Here is a 15,000-nt window from a genome sequence, read left to right as displayed (position 1 = left end):
TAACTAGGGTTTCCCTTTTGGGGTGTTTCTCAACATTCCGAGATTCTAGGACACAAGCAGTGTTTTTCCCGGATCCCGGGATTTCTCACTGTAGGAAAAAAGTCATGAAGCAAAGTTTCTCTATCATTATTTTCATATGGGCAGTATTTGAATACTGGCTTGTGTAGTGATGGTACTGATACTGAATAATTCCTATACTTTCAGTTTTCTTAGGAAACTAATAGCAGAAATTAATTACAGTGTTTTAGGTTACTAAATACCTACTCGAGTATGATTCATATCTCAATGGTAATCTTAAAAAGGAAAATAATATTAAAAAAAAAAAATAATATTCCCCATTTCTCCTGTATTATGTTTAGCATTAATTTTCATTATTACTTCCAGCCATTAACATTTCTAACATCATATTTTTTAAAATCATTATCTTCATGTGTGCAGTAAGACGAATCATAATTACTTTCTAGATACATTTAAAGTAATGCTACCATATGGTGGCTACAACAGAGGCAAGTCAGGTGATTTCTTGTAACACGAGGAATAAATTATTATGCTACGTGGTAACCTGTAACCAAATGAACGCCTAGTGCATAGGTTCCCAAACATTTCCTGGTCATTCCCCACTTTTGCCAGAAAATCTTTGATGACCACCCCAACCTCCCAGAATGATGAATCCCCTACATTCACGAGTTATATTAAGTATTATTAGATTCTAGAGCAATTGGCATCCATTTACCAGTACTTTTTTTTTTTCAATATGTAACGGCAAGAAATCAGGCGGTATAAGGGAGAGGTTTACCAGATTTCTGGGGAAATTTTAGAAATCTTAAACTTTTATGTTGGATGATAATTATTTAGAGACCAAAATTCTTACCGCATTCTTAAAAAGCACAATATATTGTAAATGCCAAAAACCTATCGGCTGTAAAACACATTAGATATATAAGTAACAACACATCAGTAAAGGCTATTTTGGCCATTTTGACCCTATCTGTCTATCACCCGCCCCCCCCTCCTGGAATGTCTAAATTTCCCCCCAGGAGGGAATTCTCCTCTCCCATTTGGTAACCTCTGGTCTAGTGAGTTATGACACTCCAGACACATGTGGCCTGTGAGGGTTTTCGTGCCAGGGTTGCTGCAGTATAAAGTTTACAGTATGCCACTCAACAATGAGCATTTAGTCACCAACGCCTTATGTCAAAATAACTGAGCAGCCTAACCCCTAGCCACCACGCTCCTTATGCTGTAAAAGAGAATCGGATGCCTGGCAGTAGATATATATAATAATCGAATCCTATCACACACACACACACACACACACACACATAGAATGGTATCTAAATTATTAGAGATGAATGAGTATGTCAGAGAAAATGAACCACATATAATATGCCTAACTGAAACAAAATTAACACCAAGGATATCCAATGACATACTAAACTTAGAGGAATATAATGTATGGAGAAGAGATAGAAACTTAAAAAAAGGAGGAGGAATTATAATATTAACTAAGAAAAATCTAAAAGTCAATGAAATAAAACTAGATATACCCTCACAAGTAGAAATGATTGCAGTAGAGATCAACACCTCTGAAGGGAAAGTAATTGTAGCCGATTTGTACATGCCACCCAGATCAAACACATGGGAAAGAGACGAATATGAGGACCTGGCAGAGAGTACAATTCAGAGTTTAAGAGTATTACTACATAAAATGGGAAAGAAATAGGAAAGAATTATACTAACTGGAGATTTTAATACAAATATAAATTGGAATACTCTAGATATAATAAGCCAAGAAAGCTGTTGGGACCAAAAGCTCCTGGATCTCGTGCAAGAGTTTTTCTTAATGCAACATGTGAGGGAAATCACCAGAAAAAGAGGACTCGATGTACCTTCAATGCTAGATCTCATATTTACTAGGCAAGAAAATGATATTGACAGTTTAATATATCACCCTCCACTCGGCAAAAGCGACCATGCAGTACTAAATTGCAACTTCAGGATAGCATATGACATAGTTAACAGCAATGAAAGTTACAAAAAGAGTCTAAACTATAAAAAGGGAAATTATCATGACCTAAAGAAGTATTTCTTAGAAGTTGATTGGGAAAATGAGCTTAGAGGACAAGATTTAAATGCTGTATATAAAAAATTCTGTGAATTTTATGAAATAGGAGTCCAGAAGTACATCCCACAGCACAAAGAAGCAGATAAGAAAATACAGAAATGGTTCAATACAGAATGTAAAAACTCAAAAGAAAGAAGAGATTTGTTGTGGAATAGATACAGAAGACACAATAGTGAAAGGGCATATAATAATTACAAACAGGCAAGAAACGATTATACAAGAATAAGGAGGGAACCCCCAAAAACAGTTTGAGGAGGATATCATATATATAAGTAGTGATCAACCGAAGATATTTTACAGCTACATCAGAAGCAAAACCAAAGTAAAAGATATAATGCAATCCATTACGGACGAGGGAATCACCTATGTACAAGAGAAAGATATTTGTGAAGCACTAAATAAGAATTTCCAATCAGTTTTTACAGAAAAATTTTTTTTTGAGAGAGACTATGTGGAACATGCATGCCCACACATACTACCAGATATACAAATATCAGAAAAAGTAATACAGGAGGAGCTAAGTAAATTAGACAGAGGAAAAGCAAATGGTCCTGAAGAAAATTCATGTTGGGTGCTACGAGAATGTGCAAAGGAGTTAAGTAAACCATTATTTTTAATTTTCAAGAAATCCTTGAGTCAAGGTAAACTACCTGATATTTCGAAGAAAGCAAATATTGTCCCCTTATTCAAGAAAGGGAACAGACAAAATGCACTCAACTACCGACCAGTATCACTGACCAGTGTTGTAAGCAAGGTATTAGAAAAGCTTATAAGAAAAGCTTGGGTAAATCATCTAGAAGAACACAATATGATAACAGAAAGACAGTTTGGTTTCAGAAAAGGAAAATCATGTATTACTAATCTGTTGAGCTACTGTGACAGAGTAACAGACACAATACAGGAAAGAGAAAGATGGGTGGACAGTATCTATTCAGATTTCAAGAAAGCATTTGACACAGTACCACAACAAAGACTTTTATGGAAACTGTACCATCAAGGAGGAATTCGAGGCAAACTGTTTTGTAGGATGCGAGATTTTCTCATAAAAAGAGAAATGAGAACAGTACTAAGGGGAAACTACTCATCATGGAAAGAAGTGACTAACGGAGTACCACAGGGCTCAGTGCTGGCACCAATCATGTTTTTAGTGTATATAAATGATATAGACAGTAACACTGGAAATGAAAGCTATCTAAATATGTTTGCAGATGATGCAAAAATACAAAGGAGAATTACTAACAGACTCTTGTAAAGAGCTACAAGAAGAATTAAATAAACTTCATGAATGGAGTGAGACATGGCAAATGGAATTCAATGTGGACAAGTGTCATGTAGTCAAGTTTGGTAAAAGTGGAAAAAGACCTGATTGGGATTATACGTTAGGAAATAAAACCCTCCACACATCAGAAAGAGAGAAGGACCTAAGTGTGATTATCAATAACAGACTATCTCCAGCTGACCACATCAGTGAGAAGGTACGGAACATGTATACACTGCTTGCAAATATGAGAATAGCATTCACATACATAAATGAAGACATGCTAAGAAGGATAATAACATCATTCATCAGACCAACCCTGGAGTATGCATCAGTAGTCTGGAGTCCTCATCTCAAAAAACACATAGACAAGATTAAAAAAGTTCAAAGGGCCGCTACAAGATGGATACCAAGCTTAAGGGATCTAAGCTAAGAAGAAACACTAAATAAACTGAATCTACCAACACAGCAGGAGAGAAGGAAAAGAGGTGACATGATAATGCTATATAAATGCGTATCAGGGAAGGAGAAAATAGACATAAATGATTACTTAACATATGGGGAAGCATCAGCAAGAGAACACTGCAAAAAACTGCATAAGAAGAGAGGTGATGAAGACGTAAGGAAATTCAGTTTCCCAAACAGAGCAATTGATCAGTGGAATGCACTACCGAATGAAATAGTGTGTGCCAAAACAATTCACAAATTTAAGGATATGTACGATAAATACGGTTTAAGACACGGGACAGTACGAGCTTGACTCATTCCTGTAAAGATACAATTAGGTAAGAACAATTAGGTAAGAACACACACACACATATCCTTTCTCATATCATTTGACTAATGCACGAAAGCCTTGGTTTAATCACGCTTGTTTTAATGCTGTCCGCAACAAGGAGAGGGCCTATAAAAGGTACCGGAGCCAACCCACCCCTGAATCATAATTATCTTTTATACGTTTCTGGCCGGAATCGTGCGAAGTCTGTTCTTCGTTCTGCTAAAAATAATTTCATCCATACTAAATGCTCTCAACTCTCCAATTCGAATTCTTCCCACTCCTTCTGCCACCTTGCCAAAAACCTTTCTAACATCTTTACCTCATAATCCTTCCCTCCTCTTTTCTACTATGATGGCTCTGTAGCTATTTCTTCTACTGAAAAAGCAGATCTTTTCGCTCAGACTTTCTCCTCCAATTCCACCTTAGACGATTCAAATGCTGTTCCTCCATCACTTCCCCCCGCTGACTTCCTCAGGGTTGACATTAAAATTTCTTCAGCTGATGTATTTTCTGTCATCATAGGCCTCAATATTAATAAGGCATATGGACCTGATGGATTCCCTCCTGTTGTTCTCAAGAACTGTGCTTCTGTGCTTACACCCTGCCTAGGCAAACTCTTTCGTCTTTGTCTATCAACATGTACCTTTCCTTCTTGATGGAAGTTTGCTCTCATTCAGCCAGTCCCAAAGAAGGGTGACCATTCCCAACCCTCTAACTATCGTCCAATTGCTTAAATATCCTGTATCTCAAAAGTTTTCGAGTTTATTCTTATTAGAAAAATTTTAAAGCATCTTCCCTATCACAACCTTCTTTCTGATCGTCAATATGGCTTCCGTCAGGGACGCTCCACAGGCGATCTTCTCACCTACCTTTCAGACTCCTGGTCATCCTCCTTTCGGGACTTTGGCGAAAGCCTTGCCATTGCACTTGTCATCTCAAAGGCTTTCAATCGAGTCTGGCATAAATCTTTAATTTCCAAATTGCCCTCTTACGGTTTCTATCCTTCTATCTGTGCCTTCATCTCTAGCTTCCTTTCTGATCGTTCTATAGCTGCTGTTGTAGACGGCCAATGTTTTTCTCCTAGATCTATTAACAGTGGTGTTCCTCAGGGCTCTGTCCTATCACCTACCCTCTCTTATTTATCAATGACCTTCTAAGCTGTACATCTAACCCTATCCACTCATACTCTGATGACTCCACCATTCACCTTTCCATTCGATTCCCACAATGTCCATCTCAGCAGTTACTTCAATAAACAAAGGATGAGGCTGTGGCATACCTAATGTCTGACTTGGCTCAAATCTCTGACTGGGGTAAAAATAATCTATTTATTTTTAATGCATAAAAGACTCAGTTTTGGCACCTATCAACACGACAAAATCTTCAAAAGGTATACCCACTAATGTTTAGTAACATTCAGCTTAATCCTGCATCATCCTTGAACATGCTTGGGGTTTCATTTACTGGGGACTTATCTTGGAAAGATCATATTACACATCTTGTAAAATCTGCTTCCAAGAGATTGGGTGTGCTAAGCCAACTCCATTCCTTCTTTACTCCTGCACAATTGTTGACTCTATACAGGGGTTTTATTCGCCTCTGCGGAGTACAACTCTCATGTGTGGGGAGGCTCCCCACATGCAGCTCTTCTCAATAAGGTGGAGTCAAAGGCTTTTCGCCTCATTAACTCTCCTCCTCTTACTGACTCCCATGAACCTCTGTCTCATCGCCGCACTGTTGCATCTTTATCTCTTTTCTGTTGCTACTTCAATGGTCACTGCTCCTCTGAACTGTCTGCATGCATTTCTCCACCTCTACGACGGGCGCATAGCACCCGTCTAGCAGCAAACTCTCATCCCTTTTCTGTCCAGCTCTCTAATGCAAGAGTTAACCGTTACTCCCAGTCCTTCATTTATGCAACAGGTCAACTCTGGAACTGTCTCCCTCTGTCTGTATTTCCTGCTTCCTATGTTCTCCAGTCTTTCAGACGCAGTGTGTCCAGCATCTCGAAATGATCGGATCTTGAATTTGGCTCTCTCTTGTATTTTGTTTTTCTCTTGGAAGGAACAGTTTTGCGGGCTCGTTGCCTTTGGTTCCTTCTTCCTCACATAAAACACACACACACACACACACACACACACACACACATAGCTTAGTCTATCTCATTAATGAAATAATTAATTAATGAAACACAGACAGGTAATGCCACTGTCATTCAGTTTTGTTCTGATTTATTTTAATGAGTTCTTGGCTTCGATGCCCAATAACATGCTTCTTACGGTGATAACTGCAGTGAGAGTAATTATGAGAGACTGTGAACAAGAACAACAGTAGGAGTAGAAGTATGATATCTGAAATAATCTGATTCGTATGTAATTTTTTTTTATATTTCAGAAATATTTATAAAGTTATAATATTTTTCCAAGGAATTTAGTTACATTGTTGGAAAACAAAAATAGTTCCTCCAGGATCCCAGGATCCTGTTAAAGAAACAGTACTGTTAATCATAAAAACCAAATGATGCTTGCTGGTCTTGTAAGACAAAGTGCTCCAACCAGCTGGAACCCGTAATGGATTAAAACCGTGGGTTGTGCAGGGGCTTCATCTATACTATATTCGTCCAAGCAGCTATGCCTCTTTCTGCGTGCACACTTGCGTGTGTATAGAAAATTGTAAGTCATGATGGCAGAGCTCGGTGAATGAATGGGTAGACTGGGGTGCATGAGTAAATGTATGGGCAGGGGGTGGGGATGGCAGGGGAAGTGAGGTGGGTAGTATGGATGGGTACAACGGGCTGAGTTGGTTGGGCAACTAAGCAGATATGGGTGGGTGTGTAACTAGTACAAACTACTAGTGCTCTAGGCATGTGGTTGTGGATATTCTGTTCAGGATTGGCGTGAGAAAGCAAGCACTCACTGCCCTGTGGCACTAAACCTTCACCAACAGCAACTCTGTTGTGCATCTTAGACAACGAGCCAGTACACTGTACACGGAATGTCATGGCCAACCGGCGTGCAATACCACCACACTATACATCAGGAGACGTGGTCACATATGTAGAATATATAGATGATAGACAGCATAAAATAGTACCAAAAACTAGTTATGGGTAGAAGCTTTGTGCTGAGTGGGTGGATGAGGTGGTGTGGGGTTGCATTGGTCGGCAGGATCGAGTAGGGTGGGCGGATTGGTAGTTGGGTGGGTCGGACGGTATGTGAATGGGCATGATGGGTGGGAGGGTTGGTGTTCTGTGAACTGTCATCTCACATGTAACTGCTCGAGGTTGTCGGGTCGTAAGCACAATTGAATCGTCTCCTGGTGGGGGCACAGGAAACTGCCGATGATGTTGGGCTATGCTCACTGTAAACCCTGGCTGGAATGTTTAGTTGGCAGTCGCCAGCGGTAGTCAGTATCTCGAGTGCTGCATTCACCACCATCAGCACCACCACTAAAGACCACAACAGGAATTGTAAATATTGTTCTTATTTATTTGTTTAAAATATTGGGATATTATCTTGAATATACATGTATTTACCTTTATTTTTGAGAAGTGTATTTCTGTGCTTTCAGACAAAATCATAACCCTACAACAGGGAGTTCATGTACTAGTATCCCAGGATGAAGAATGTCAGCCCTGAAACCAAACATAGTCCTTTGAACAGGATCCTAAAGCAGTCAAGCTGATGCTACAGAGACGAACTAAAGCACCACCTGGCCATTCACCGAAAACAGCCAGTCAACCTAATGTACCATGTATGGTGTACAGTGTGCAATGTAAAGTGCTCCATTACTACAGTGCATCACCATCAGTAAGGATAAGGATACTCCTGAAGCTCTGAAAAGTCGAAGAAGTGCTGCGTGGACAAGGGCCGCCAAACTAGTGAACGACTTGAAGGCGATTTGGAACCAGCAGGAAGAAGCAGATTCGGATGACCTTGTTTACGTTATTAACCTAGTGGAGAATCACTTCACCTTCATGCAGAGTCTTCAGAGTGCGTTTGATCAGCACAACATCCTTGATGAATTGCACCACCTTCAAGAAGGTATGAAATCATCTTCAAGTCCAGACGCCTGCTTGCTCATTTGGATAAAGCATCCGAGAGTCCTGGTCTCACCCCACAGTCACCATACACCACTGGTAAGATCAAGCTCAACTTCCACCTTCTTACCTTTAAAGGTGACAACCTCGTCTGCCCAGAGTTCTGAGATTTTTTACTGTAGCTGTCCATGACAACAAGCAGTATTCCCCAGTCAAGAAACTAGTTCATCTTGAGGGATACCTTGACAGAGAAGCAGCTAGATCCATCCATGGCTTAGCTACAACTAGTGATAACCAAGTCATCGCCATCAACATCCTTCAGGAGAATTCTGGGAGAAAAGACCTCTGAACAGAGTCCCTAATGGCCAGTCTCCTGAACATCCCTCGCATCACTGACGGTGAGAATCTAATGCCTCTGAGTTGTTTTGTGGACGACCTCAGTGCCAATGTCAGGGCTTTTAGAGCGCTTGAAGTCCCTGAAGAAAATTATGCTCAGCTTCTCCTACATGTCTTGAAGAGTAGGATCCCTGACACCTGGAGACTTCAGTGGGCATGGTATAAGACCAACACCATCTCAGATTCAGATTTTACAGCCTTACTCAGGTTCTTACCACAGGAGGTGTCTATCCATGAAGAATGTGCACAGCCGCCTGTCAGGACATTGACAAACTCTGGATCTGCGGTGTTTACAGTATTAACAAAGATTCTTACAAGTGTGCTCAACCTTCAATGACACCGACCTGAATCGCTCAGGAAGATTGGATCTGCAAGCTTGCAACTGCACCCATCACGGTGTATCCAAGTGCAACCAGTACCGGAAGGTGTCTGTGGATGATTGCTGGACCGTCATGAGATGGCAGATGTATGTTTCCAGGGCTTAGGACCACATAAAGACTTCTTGCACGAGCAACACATGTCTGACATGTAACCAACCTCATCATTCATCACTCCATCGGCACAACTCAGTATCTCGGCTTTCGCCCTTTGCTGCTAGGTACCAGCCCTCACAGTTTTCCGACAATCAGCTTCCTTATCTCAGCACCAAAGGACAAGAGAAAAAGTGGATTGCAAGTGCTAGGGGAAACCAGAGAACTTTAGATCAACAGGTCACTCACCAGGGATTTGAGAAGCAGTCTCTGCAAGGATAACTACGCCATAAAGAGCAGCAGCTTCAGTGATACAGTGTCAGCACCCAGGGACGTTGCTACAAACTGACCGCACTGGTGGCTGCAGTGAATAGTCAGTACACCCATTTTTGGTCTGCCTTCTCATCAACGATAGATCAGACTCGTCCTACATGCGTTCTTCGGTTGCCTGTGACTTGAGAATTCCAGTAATAAACTGTGATACCTTCGCTTGTGTCGGCTTTCAGGAGAAGGTGGAGAAGGTTCAGAAGTATGGCCAAGTGAGGGACACTATGAGGGGTTGAAACAGTGGTCCTCAAATAGAGTTCTGCTTGTGGAAGACAAAACACCTCTGTGCTCCCTTACCATCAAGAAAACCTCCTTTTTGTACTGCTTTGGAAGGGATTCAGCTAGCTGACGACTTCGGTGAAGGATCCGTAGACATACTGATTGAGACAGATCAGATGTACGGCATCATCCTCTGGAACCAGATCCATATCTCAAAAGGACTTGAAAAATCGAGACAATCTTTGAATATGTTGTGCATGGAGGTTCCAGAGGAGCACTACCGTGTTGCCATTCCTACTACCGATACAGGGCTGATGCCCTATGGGATCTAGACTGTCTCAGAATCTCTGTACCAGAACTCACAGACATAAGTAACTACCCAGAACCGAAGTGGAATGAAGATGTGAAGCACTATGAAATGAACCTTGTCTGGAACTTTGAAGATTGACCAGCATCCAACTTGACATCTAAGTGGGTGAGGACTGACCGAATGATGAATCATCTTGACGTAGAGGACTTTCAGGAGTATGATGACAACCTTGTGAGTCTTTCCCAAAACTCCATCTTTGAATATTCACCCAGTCACGTGAACCACTCTGCATTCTTCCTGTCCAACCGAGGCGTACATTGAAATGGGAAGCTAAGAATCATATTTGACAGCTCATCCTAGGACGGCACAGAGAGAAGTCTGAACTCATACCTTGACCCTGGTACCAACCTTCTGCCCTGTCTTCTGTCGGTCATCTGAACTTCTGTGCTGATCTTGTAGGTTACCAGGGTGATATAAAGGCAGTGTTTCACAGATACTCATCAGAGAAGATCGTCGGTATGTCCAGTTTATGTGGGCAGTTAAAGTTCTCAGGTTCCCAGGAGTCCCGTTTGGTCTCTTCTGTTCTCCCCTCATGCTGCTGCAAACCATCACTATCCGTCTCCATCAACACAACAGCATAGAACTAGATTTTCACCACCTGATCGAGTGTAGAATCTACATGGATGACGAGTGTCTTAACTTTTCATCAACTGATGAAGCAGATACCAGAATGGAAGAGATAAGAAGCATTTCTACTGCTGCTAGCATGGAGCTCTACAATAAGCGTAGGACAGGAACACCTGAGAATACAAAGGTCCTCGACATGGGGTGGAATCATATGACAGATTGTCTCGCTGTAGTCATACCACAGCAAGAGTCAATGCCTAACACGAAGAGTGGACTTCTCTCTCCGTTATCAGAACCCTTCAATCCCCTTGGCTGTTGACTTCTTGCTTAATCTGGGGGTAAAATACTCTTCCAAGACACCTGGAAGGATCCTGCTAAGCTGTCATGGGCGGCATAACTTTCTCAAACTGCCCATGTGGAAATAAGAAGATGGTGGATAGACCCCCCTGACATAAGAGAGGTGCCACTTCCCCTCTATGCTGGTGCATTGGCAGTACCAGATTCTGTCTTTTGTGTGTTCTGCAGTGCATCTGAGAAAGCGTATTGTACTGCTATCTGCACTGTCCAAGGTAGGGAGCCACACTTGCTGTTAGCCAAAGAGAGACTAGCACCACTCTCTCAGATACTGTGCATCCCTCAAATTGAGCTTATGGTGGCTTTGATTGGAGTAAAGCAAATGTGTAGTGTCTGCCAAGCACTAAATTTATGTCACCTAAAAATTCTATACTGGATTGACTATGCAGATGAACTTTGCTGCATAAGGGTGAGAAACCCCTCAAGCTGTTTGTGAGGAACAGCATCTCATCCATCCACCAGTTGTCAAACCTGGAGCAATGGCACCATGTCAGCGGTCATGCCAACCCTGCAGTTCTAGGAACAAAAGGCATCTCTCTCAGTAACTCGATTATCAGTCACATCTGGTGGAGAGAACCCAAATTTTTGTCAAGCCTGTCTGCTGCTAGACCACAGAATGAAGATGTCATCGGAGACCTCGAGCTTGGCACTGCAGCATAGCTGGAGTTGAAAGGCATTAACATCATTGCCTTCAAACAGGTAACTGCCATTACAACAGAAGCCCATCTTAACAGTCTTGCTGGCCCTTTCGCTCTAACAGACTGCTTCAACCTCAAACAGGCAGTTAGCCATTCAGCATGGATAACGTGCTTCACTCAAAATGCTCTTTACCAACCTGCAGAACACAAGACTGACTCTCTCACTCCTGAAGAAAAAGGAACACTTCACTTCTGGATTTGTTTAGCACAGGAGAAGACCTATTGTGTGGACCTGTAAAGTGGGGCACACGTACCACCTCATTCCTCTCTATCGAGGGTTTGACCATATCTCAATGAAGATGGTCTAATTTGCAGATTAACAAGCCCTCTGTGATCAACTTACCTGACCCGTGCCACATTGTTACCCTCACTGTGGATGAGTCTAACCGTCAGTGATTCCACCATTGACACACACAACTCTAGCCTTGTTATCTGCTAAGTATCTGGTCAGGATGAGGACTGTTTTATGGACAGTGAATGCATGCGGACGATGTCGTTGGTACTGAGGACCCCTGTACCATTTTCCGGAAGGGTTACTACCGAAATTCCGCACGGAACCCTAGCGAGCCTTTGTTAAAATTGGCTTAGACTATATGAGCCCTATCTATGTGGATGTCGGAGAAACGAGAGTGTGGGGTTTACTGATAACCTATGCTACCTCATGTGTTGTCCACTTTAAAGTTGTGAGAACACAGAGCATAGAGGACATTCAACTGGCTCTCAGATGCTTCTTTAAACTTAGAGGGGCCCCATCCCTCTTATTGTCAGTGTCAATGTCAAGTCATTTAAGAAGTTTTCTGGCCTCTTACCTTGCTCCACGTGCTGGTGCTACATGTCAGAAACTTCACCATGGTGGGGAGGTTTCCGGGAAAGATTCGTGTCCTGTATGAACAGGTCACTCAAGATCACCTAGCATCAGTTTTACCTCTTCTTTGAAGAACTCGTTACCACTTTCTATAAGCTCGCCCTCCACTTGAACCTTCACCCCCTAATGAAGGACAACAGAGCCATTGCTCTGACTCCTGCACACTTCCTCTTTGGAGTCACATCCAATCGAGGAAGCCTCTCACTGGTGACCCATCAGCCATTCTGGACCATGCATGGCAAAACAGGAAATGAATTACAGACCATCTCACCAGAGGTTGTACCAGAGAGAACCTACAAACTGAGTACATAGAATATTCAGCCCCTGTGGCCAAACTGTCCGGACACCTCATGTTGGAGAGGCCGTCCTGGTACAGCTCCGGACAGAAATTCGTGATACAGGATAATCTGCCACCAGAGGTCAGGTTAATCACACATGTCTACCCCCCCTAACTCCCCCTCCTTACCCCCACCAGACACTGATTTGTTGGGTGGATGGATCGGAGATATGAAGCTTCACCCACTCTCACGTCTTCCCGCATGTAATGTTACTTTCATTTATCTTACTATTAGGTGTATTATCAAGTGCACAGATCCATCTTCAGTTCCATGAGAAGTGATCATATCGAAGTTTTAGCAGGTTTCAATACAATAACCTTCATGTATAGAGTCTGGTTTCCGAATTCTTATCCAACGTGTTCTAAGCGATAGCCTAAAATCCAAGTAACAGTTAAAAGTTATATGGCCAGATAAGTCCCTCTCTTGCCTTATCATCTGGACAGCCACTTATACACCCACCTACTTATCCACCTACCCATTCAACCCATCCAACACAACCCACCGACCTCACCCCTGCCACCCACCCAGCACACCGATCCCTGCTATCCATCCTGCTAACCCACGAGTGCCACACATGAAGTTCATCCAACAATGCCACTCAGCTCATTCACTTCTCCATCCTGAACCTATGCAGCCACCCAACTCAACCACCCACTTAGATGATCCCGACCACGCAGTCGTTTCAGCCACCCTGGCGACCAACTGTGCCCACTCACCCTGGAGACTCACTTTGCCCACACATCCTGACAATCTATCTTGCCCACCGACCACTACCACCCACCCTCACCACTCACAAATTCCACCCACCCTTCCCACTGACGAATTCCACCCACCCTGGTCACCGAACAATGCCATCCATCTCATCTATCCACACAACCCTCCCACCTCTCCCTGAACACTCCCCACCCACCTCACGCTGCTCATCCTGTCCACCCACTCCTCCTACCGACCCACTGGCCCATCTACCCCATTCACTCCGCCACCCCATTACCCATTTGAACCCGACTTATCCATCAAACTTATCTTATCCAAACCTAACTTACCGACCCCTCCCCGACCACCCACATATCCAGCCACCTATCCACCCAGCCCACCAAACGCATCCACTCACTAACCCACTTACCCCTACAACCCACCCAAAACCACTCCACACACCACACCCAACAACTGTCCCCCCACCCCTCCACCATTACCACTCTCCACCCACTCTGGCGATGCAACGAACTACCACACCCACCAACTCAACCTCATCAACTCCACCCACCCAACCAACTGGAACACACACACACACACACACACATAGAGGAACACAAAAGGTTAGGGAAATACGAGAAAAGCAAGTCAAGACCTCTAAAGGTAACTTTCCAGAGTGTAAACATCGTGGAGGAGATACAAAAAAATGCAAAGAATCTTATGGAAAAAGAGGAGTTCAAAAATGTATGGATAAAAAGATGCCTAACACAAGAGGAACTGGAATTACTGAAAGAGAAGAGGGAGGAAGCAAAAACAATAAATGAGGGAAGATCAGAAGAGGAGAAGAAAATTTTTTTTTTACAAAGTAATAGGATTGCAGGTACGAAAGTGGTACATAAACAGGAGGGAATAAAAAGGAGGAAGGTAGCAGAACTATGTCATGACAAGTATATAAACAAGATGATAAAGTTGATGTACTCAAATGTGGATGGAATGGTATCTAAATTATTAGAGATGAATGATTATGTCAGAGAGAATGAACCACATATAATATGCCTAACTGAAACAAAATTAACACCAAGGATATCCAATGACATACTAAACTTAGAGGAATATAATATATGGAGAAGAGATAGAAACTTAAAAAAAGGATGAGGAATTATAATATTAACTAAGAAAAATCTAAAAGTCAATGAAATAAAACTAGATATACCCTCACAAGTAGAACTCATTGCAGTAGAGATCAACATATCTGAAGGGAAAGTAATTGTAGCCAATATGTACATGCCACCCAGATCAAACACATGGGAAAGAGACGAATATGAGGACCTGGCAGAGAGTACAATTCTGAGTTTAAGAGCATTACTACATAAAATGGAAGAGAAATCGGAAAGAATTATACTAACTGGAGATTTTAATACAAATATAAATTGGAATACTCTAGATATAATTAGCCAAGAAAACTGTTGGGACCAAAAGCTCCTGGATCTCGTGTATGAGTTT

Source organism: Coenobita brevimanus, chromosome 68 (genome assembly GCF_032717465.1).
Source record: "Coenobita brevimanus isolate Jiangsu-jjx chromosome 68, ASM3271746v2, whole genome shotgun sequence".
Classification (NCBI taxonomy): Eukaryota; Metazoa; Arthropoda; class Malacostraca; order Decapoda; family Coenobitidae; genus Coenobita; species Coenobita brevimanus.
Note: the sequence above shows the minus strand (reverse complement) of the source record.